The 8,865-nt window shown below is 44.3% G+C and overlaps 1 non-coding gene across 1 annotated transcript; it reads right to left on the reverse strand.

Moving 5' to 3' along the window:
• Positions 1–1,638: 1,638 nt before the first annotated feature.
• On the reverse strand, positions 1,639–1,745 carry LOC111826054. The gene has a single exon (XR_002829297.1). It is a non-coding gene; the product is annotated as a U6 spliceosomal RNA (small nuclear RNA).
• Between the last annotated feature and the right edge of the window lie 7,120 nt (positions 1,746–8,865).

Raw genomic sequence — 8,865 nt, forward strand, 5'->3', positions numbered from 1 at the left:
TGAGAGAGAAACATCGACCAGCTGCCTCCTGCACATCTCCTATTGGGGATGTGCCCGCAACCCAGGTACATGCCCTCGACCGGAATCGAACCTGGGACCCTTCAGTCCGCAGGCCGACGCTATGAGCACAATATTGTTGTAGTTAAGACTTGATTGCTGTTGGTGTCACTGGAAGGAATTGACCTCCAGGCCAATTGGCTGTGAGGACCAGCTGTGACTACAGTGGGAGAGCTGCTGTGCAGGAGACACCCCTATGGAGCAAGACTTGCTTCAGTGGGGCTTTGGTGCTCACTGAGTTTGCCCCTTGAGTATGTCGCTTATAGATGTGTAGAGTTGTAATCTGGTATGATCTGACAGTGACCACTAGGTACACTGGCTCTTGGGTCTCCAGGGAGGTGCAAAGTCAGCCACTGCCTGGGGCCATCCAGCAGGAGATACAGAGAGATCTGCAGATTCCCCCTCTTTGTGTCAGGTTTAGAAGTGCCCAAATGCGGCCCAGCTGTGAAGCAAGTCAGGCTGGTGCTGATGCGGGGTCTTGGGCCTTTTATTAATAAGTCTGAGGTTCCCTGACCCAGCTGCAGCTTGTTTGCCAGATTTTACCCTAATCAAGGAGAGGCCACTCATTTGCAAAAGCTGCTGCACACAGCTTGGGTGGGGTTGTAAATTGGATGAGGCAGGGTCTTAGGGAATCATGAGGGAGGAGCAAACAGAAATGGCTGCCAGTCAGCCCCACCACCTGATGGAGGAGGTCCCAGCATAGGAACAATCATCGCTGCAAGCACCCCCATCTGGGAGAAAGCTGCCCCCGAGTTCCTGCCCTGATGCCAGACAATCCAGTTCCTCTTCATATGTGTCTGTGTTCTCCAGAGCCTCGTCCTGGTGCTGGAGCTCAGAGGAAGCGGGACCTTGTAAGTTCAATTTGTGGTGCCGGCCTTTTAAGAGGAACAGCGGGGTCTCCAGCAGCCTGTATCACTGAGCCCGAATCTGCACTGGTTTTTACAGCCTGTAGTTACAGGGACTCTTTTCCCAGCTCTGGGAGCCTGGGCTGGAGGTCTGGTGTGGGGCTAGGACCCCTTGCTCCTCACAGGCAGCCTCTGTAGAGACAGTCTCCCTCCCGATTAGAAAAGTGGCCTATGTGGGTGTCAGACCAGCCCGTTCAGCACTTCCACACATCCTACCAGTCTCAGTGTGCTTTTTCTCTACTTCTCTAGTTGTAGGACTTCCATTCAGCCAGCTTTCCGGTGGTTCTAGATGATGGTTGTTCTGTATTTTAGTTGTAATTTTGATGTTGTTGTGGGAGGTGGCAAGTACAGGTGTTTACTTATGCTGCCATCTTGGTTCCTCTTCTCTCTCTTTTAAGAAATTTTAAATTGATTTTTAGAGAAATAAGAAGGGAGAGAGAAAGAAACATTGATATGATATGAAACATCAATTGGCTGCCTCCTGCACTCCCCCTGTGGGGATTGAGCCCACAACCCGGATGGGAATTAAACCAGCAACCTTTTGGTGCATGGGGTGATGCTCAATCAACTGACCCACACTGGCCAGCAGTCTTATTTCTGTTCATCTGTTTTGGACTATTATTTCAAGGGTGCAGCTTTTCTCAAATATCTTGGTAACTTACTTTTTTTTTTAAAAAAAAATATGGAACGCTTCACGAATTTGCGTGTCATCCTTGGGCAGGGGCCATGCTAATCTTCTCTGTATCGTTCCAATTTTAGTATATGTGCTGTCGAAGCGAGCACGGTAACTTATTTTTAAGGGAGAGGAACTGAAATGCTGATTGGATGTTTTGTTTAGGTGAGGCTTATTAGCTGCTGGGCTTTTCTGAAGAGGGATGTGTCAGGCCTCTTGATTTTTCCATTCGAAGACCTTCAAGTGTTGGTATATGCAGATGGTTGGGGCAGGCTTCTCTTAGGGTATTCAGTTTCCCAAGAGAGGATTTCTTCAGAATCTTGCCTGGAGGACATAAACCTGTCTTGCACGTATTTTGATAGCTGAGCCTGAGAAAGGTTGTACAAAGGGCAAAGTTGTTATGTGTGTGTATATGTACCTGCAAGCATGTCTGATCATCCAGTGGAGCCTTCACTTAATCTCCCTGTTTTCTGTTGGTATTTTACTGTGCCCTCACCTGTGGCTGAATTCCCTTGGCTGCTAAGGGTATATTCCTTTAACAACTTATTTTTTTTAGAACACCATTTTAATGGGTTTTGAGAGGGAATACACAGAATCTTCAGTTCTTTAACTAGAAGTTACGCCTTTATATTTATGTTATCTACTCTGGCCAAGGCTTGTCTTCCCCCTGAACTTGTGTAATTGTTTACATAGAATCTCACTTCCCTGAGTCTTGTTTAATCTGAGAGGGCCTATTGGGATTTGGATTCTGCTATTTAATATGAGAGTGAAAGTACTTAAATATTGGGCTAGGCTCCTTCAGGAATCTGAACTATGGGTCAATATGCCAGTTTCTGCAGGATAGCTGTGAGGAAGAGAAAGAAGACTGATATAAGGAACAGCATGCATGCTATGTGTGTGCAGCCACAACCAATGTGGTGGGACACAAACTGATGTGTGTGCCATACTCATGCAGCACTCGCTTATCTTCCCTAGAACTACCTGTGCACCTCTGGGAAGCTGTGTGGATGCCCTAGTTTTATATTTCACTCTCATTTGCTCTTGCAGATTGCCAGCTGCCCATTCATCCTGGAGCAGGGTTTCTTAAGAAGCAGGGTTTCCTTCTTAAAATCTTGCATGCAACTGAGGCACTAACAAGAGCTCATAACCTAATTAAGATAGAGTGGACAATAATAAATATGACAATTAAAACTGGGCAGAAGCTATAGCTTTTATGTTGGAAAGGAAGAATTTTATAAAATGAAAAACTGACAGACAAAAAGCTTGAAGAACAAATGGTTACTAAACTCTATTTGGACATTTTAGAACATAATGAATACCTACATTTAAAGTCTTTCTTACCTAGTCACAAGCAAGAGATAGCCTACCTTAGAGTTACAGTATGTTTTTGAAAGTAATACAACTACTTTTAAAACTGTCCTATAAATGACATTAGAACTATAGGAGGTTTTCACTAATTCAGACAAGGATCCATATTATCAAGCAGACTCTAAGTTTTTGTTTTGAACTAGAGGCCCGTTGCATGGATTCGTGCACTGGTGGGGGGCATGGCCTGTGGGAATCAGCCCACTGTGGGTGTGCCGCTCATCCCGGTCAGCTGAGCAGCTGTGGACCCGCCCTCTGAGCGGCTGTTGAATGAGGAAATTAGTCTGAGCTGATATTTCGGGGTAAAGTCTTGGGTAAAGGCATGTTCTGTGTCCTGGAGAGCTTTGCAACCCAAAGCCACTCGGCGAATGCCCTTGATGTGTGATGCCAGGTTGGTGACACCATTAGGGATGTCCAGGGCAGCTGTACTCCAGGATCCTCAGCCATCAGGACAGCCTCCCCGGGGGTCCACAGTCATGCCCCCTCTTGCCATCTGCCTATGCCAGCTCCCCATGCTTTTTCTAGAACACACCTTAGAGGGCCGGCATCAGCTGGCCAGAATCTAGATTATCTCAGGTATTTGATAGGTGCAGAGACTCGGCCTCACCCTGGGCCTGCTAGCGGCTGCTCCCACTGCGGGAGCAGCTGCTCATCCCAGTCAGCCGAGCAGTGCTCCCACTGTGGGAGCGCACTGACCACCAGGGGGCAGCTCCTGCATTGAGCGTCTGCCCCCTGGTGGTCAGTGTGCGTCATAGTGACTGGTCAATTGGTTGTTCTGGTCATTCCACTGTTCGGTGGCTGAGCTTTATATATATAGATAACAGTGGACACATTAATAGAGCATGAAGGATTTATTGCCCACTCTCATCCAGCGCCCAGGAAGCTGGTTTAATAACAGGGCTGAGGTGGGGATATGATAGCACTCTGGTCAAAGTTGGCTTTGAGTCCTCTGCTCTCTGCCCCCATCTCCTTCATTGCATCCACCAATCTTCATCTACAAGGCAAGAGATAATGAAATATCCACTTGTCCTGGCCTTCAGTGTATAAAACAAACCTGCTAAGAGAACAGTTTTCAATTGGGAGTAGAATACTTGTGACCTTGAAGTTGTGTAGGTGGCATGTGGAGTTTTTAGAACAGTTCCTAAGAAGCCAGTGTACTTTCACCCCATTGTTATCTGCAAGCATGCTATGTATTATTATTAACTTTGTAAATTTTCAATGGATTTTTTGTGTGTGTGACAGTAACATTTATAGAATTCATTTTCAGTGTTTTACTTATCTGTGTTATGCTTTAGACTTAAGATAGTAATAAAATCCTTAATTGTTGTGTTGCAAAACTCAACTACTATGACATCATTTTTAATGTATTCTAGACATAAGAATAAAATTGACTTTCAATAAAATTAGTATTGCAGTTACTAATGTCCTTAAAAATTTACCCCCTTTTTAAGTGTTTTTAAAAAAATTTTAATGAATTTATTGGGTGACATTGGTTAATAAAATTACATAGGTTTCAGGTGTACAATTCTATAATACACCGTTTGTATATTGTATTGTGTGTTCACCACCCCAAGTCTTCTTCCATCACCATTAACCTCGCTTTACCCTCTTCTACCTCCTCCATCTCCTATAACCTTTGCCTTTAAAGTAAAAGGTAAGAACATCAGCATTCCTATTAATATATAATTTTCTTCTCAGAAAAAAAATGAACATTTCATTTTAATCATGGTGAGATGAAGTTCCTTTATGAAAGTATTGATGTAATAAAAGATTCAAAAAATTTGATCTCCACTTCTAAGCAACTGAGCAAAATGAGCTGGGATTCAGGGCAGACTCAGGCAGTCTGGAGCTCATCTTTCAGAGGTTCCCTAGTTGTGGAGTCTTAGGTGGGACCGAAGAGGAGAAAGTGAAGCAGCAACTGTGCTGTGTTTTTTTTTTCTTTGTCTTTTTGCTACTGTTTATTATGGAAATTTTCAAGCCTATACAAAAGTAGAGAGACTCATATATTGAACCACCATTGCAAAATTTTATTTTTAATGTAATATTGTCAACCTGAGGGGGGAGGGGCCGGGGAACAAAGTGGCAAATATAAGACATCCTTGCAAACATGGTGGATCTTCAAAACCATGGCAAGGACATATTTCCTTGGCTGCCCAGGTCTACTCTTTCTCCAACATAATATACTAGCATATATAAATACCAGCATAATAGGAATGCCATTTTTTTAACAAGAAATATACTTTCTGAATTTTGAAAGTGACCTATTTTTTAGGGCTGACATTGATTTGATAGAGGTCAGGACAAGCTCTTGGAATGGAGCTGGGCACCTGACATCACCAGCTACCTGTATAGTCAGGTGTAGATGAGTCAATAGTCAGCGATACAGCAGGAGAGGCACGTACTAAAAAGGCACATGTCCCCTGTGGCCTGGGGAAAGGTAACAGATAAGGGACAGGAAAGCAGGTGGGGTGCAGTTGGAAGCTGTACTTGGGCCTGGAATTCCCATTCACCTTTCAGACTCTTAATTGCTGCTGTGCAGGTGAGGGCTTGGGGGAGCAAAGGCTGCACATTCCTTTTTTAGAGGAATGCTACTGTTTAGTTTACCAGCATGAAAAGCCCTAAAACCCCCTGGGCCTTGCAAAGCAGATGGGATTAGTCAGTAGTGACATTTACTGGGTATTTTTCTACCCTCCCCCCTTCTCAGGAATGACAAAAGTTTTTGTTCTTTCTACTTAGTAAACTTATCTCCCTTGAGGATTTTCATCTTACGAAAGAAAGGTTAAATTCTATATGGATTTACTGGATTTTATTGCAAACGAAAAACAAATCTAAATTGCATAGCCAATTTGGGACAGTGTTTCAATTAAGTTGATAATGGAATGGGTGTACATGGAAGCTATCCATTGAGGAAAAAATGGGGTTGAGTTAGGAAAGTGTTAAAAGGAGTGAATCCTCTGAAGTAGTAAATAGCCTGAAAATTTTCAGCTATTTGCAGAATGACGGCTTTTCACACAGTAGAAACCAAAGAAACTTTTATATAAATACTACAAAATTCTCGTCTAACCACAGTGGTAGATGTCCAGGACTCACACCTTCATAGAAGGGTGAAATGTAACCACATGTATCTTGTAACAAGGATGTGCTAATTGAAAAAGAACTCAATGAGAGGTAGAGTGCCAGTAACCAAACCAAGGGTAAGACTGGGCTGCCCATATATTGGTCTGCTAGTTCATTCCTTTCTTCATTCATTCACTCACTCGTTCATCCTTTCATTTTTTCCTTTTTCCCCACTACAGAGCCTTTGGTCTCATGAATACTCCTGATAGAGTTACTGCCTACTCAGATCTCAGCCAAACTTCACCTCCTCAGGAGACCCTCCTCATCCTCCTCACCTCCATCTCCACTTAACAGGTGGGTCAGATTCTTTCTGAATTACTCTCTGTGGTGTATAATAGATACTCAGTAAATATTTGTTGGATAAATGAACAAGCTAATCCATTATCCATGCCTTTTTTCCCTTTGTTGCTTTACTAAGCAAAAATTTACTAAGCAAAAGCTCTGTAAGAACCCTGGCTAGGTGAGCCACTCTGGGTGGAGAGCAACCTTTCACACCTGAGAGCTCAAGTCAGGACCTACCTTCTTCAAAATCCAAGGGAGGTGAGTGAGCTGGATTTCACTGGGTCTAGGAGTGGAAGGTTATAGAAATAACCCAATTGGACAGACAGAGATAGAAAACAGCGAAAACAAGTTTACACTTGCGCCAAGCTCATGTGACTCCTCAAACCTGAAATTTAAATTTCCTGGTAAGGAAGCTGTGATCTAGAGAGATGAATGGATTTACTTTGAAGTCGGAAAACTAGTGACCTTGGATCACTGGGATTTCTTTGAACTGATTTGAAGTAATTATAGATTGAATGAACCTGAAGTATGTTTTGGTGCCTTGGATTTGAAGGGGACAATTTATTTCCAGATAAGTGAAAGGACTCAAGAGTGTGGGCTTGTCTACACTGGGATGGGTGGTAGGAGAGAGGGAGTAGCAGGAACCCCACGAGGAGAGCATTTGGAGAGGGGGCTACTCCTTCAGCAGTTGATTTACCCATTGCAGAGTCTTACCAACAAGTAACAGTTTCTCATGGCAGTGAGATACGCATTCCATTTAGCTTGGCTGGCCCATTTAACAGGCTGTAAAGATGTGTGCTTTTGAGAAAACTGCAACTCATTTGCAGGGTTTTGGTGCGTACAAAGCCCTTTCACATGCATTAGTTCCTCCTCTGAACTACACAAGAGGTACCATTCATCCTTGCAAAGGTTCCTCAAGCCATTACTGTGAAGACATTAAGACTAGAGAGCTGTGGTTTACAGGGCAAGTTATTGGAAGAAGAGTGGTTGAACGTGGTCCCTGACTCAGGTCCTACACTGTGTACCACAGGCAGCTCAGAGGAAAGGAAGTGTCTCTCCAGCGGCCTGGAGACACGTCGAGAAGTGTGACAGAGGTTTTTGAAAGCACTCAGATTTTATTTTTAATACTCAGTCTGTGTGCCCCCCTTCTCAGAGACCTGCCTTACTTACCTGGAGGTTTTTCTTCTTGTCACATGCCATAGCAGAAGGTGATAGAGGTGAGCAGCAACCTGTAAGGATAATGATTGTTAGCAATCAATTATACAGCATTTACTAAGTAGCCGATGCCAAGTGCTACATGTACATTATTTAAACTCACAACACATCTGTGAGGTACGTATGTAGTGATCCTCAGTTACCTACGTGAAAACCGAGGCTCAGTGTTTGAGGTCTGTCTTCTTAATCACCACGTGCTTTTTTCTTTTTTAACATATTGACTTTTTACCAATATGATTATTAAGCCATTTGAGTTCAAAATAAAGGCCTCACTATTACATTCTGGAAAATATCCTGAAAACTCTGGATTTCCCAAAAAATAATTCTTCTTTCTAAAGTAATTTTCTAGAAAAGTATACTTCTTGAATAGGAATCCACTATGCACAGTACAACGCACAACCCTGAAGAGTGTGTAAAAGGTTGGTCTCCTCCCCTCCCCCAGGCTGCTCTTCCCCTCTCTGGAAGCATCTGCCATTAGCAGTTTCTGTTGTTGAAAATGATACTTGGAGATTTATTTTCTCATTTGTGCTTGGACTAGAGAGAAAGGATGTAGCAGGGGGCCGCTCTGGCCTTGGCTGTGTCCTCGGTCAGTTTCGAAGCACATCTGGGCTGTCTGGCACGCTGGCAGGGCAGCTGGTCAGAGGGTGGAGTGAGGGGCTCTCTGGGAAAGATGTGTGTCTCAGGGAGAAGGAGCTTGGCCCCACATCAAAGCTTCTAGGTTTGGGGGAAGGGAGGGAGATTCTGAGGAAGAAGTGGTGGTTTCCTGAACTCCCAAGGCAGAGGCCCCCACCCCCCACCCCATGGAGTCATTTCTGAGATCTTTTCTGGAGGGAACGTCTGGGTTAGCGTAAAGCCTACAAGGACTGTTTCTTTGAATATTCTGGAAGGCATGGAGCACTGGGTGGGGCCCCTCCCTCATGGCAGGTCCCGATAAAGGGGGGAGCCTTCTTCCTCAGCTCACCCCAGATCACTGGACAATGTCAGCGCCTCTGAGTGTCCTGAGTGGTGATGGGGGTCACTGGAGCAGTAGTGCCATGAGGGGTGGCCACACAGTGGGTGCTAGAGGTAAACTTCACAGGCCAGTCTCTCCAGGGGCTCCAGAAGATGAGAGGAACAGAATGGCCGCTGCACATAAAAGACGCATGTGGGATAAAAAGGGTTGCTCATTCTCTGCACAGGGCATTCTCTTGTTTCTTTGTTCATACTCTTTGTCTTGATTCTTTTTTTTTTCCTCCAGGTGTTTTTTTTTTA

The sequence above is a fragment of the Myotis lucifugus genome, unplaced genomic scaffold, assembly GCF_000147115.1.
Source record: "Myotis lucifugus unplaced genomic scaffold, Myoluc2.0 scaffold_52, whole genome shotgun sequence".
In the NCBI taxonomy this organism is placed as follows: Eukaryota; Metazoa; Chordata; class Mammalia; order Chiroptera; family Vespertilionidae; genus Myotis; species Myotis lucifugus.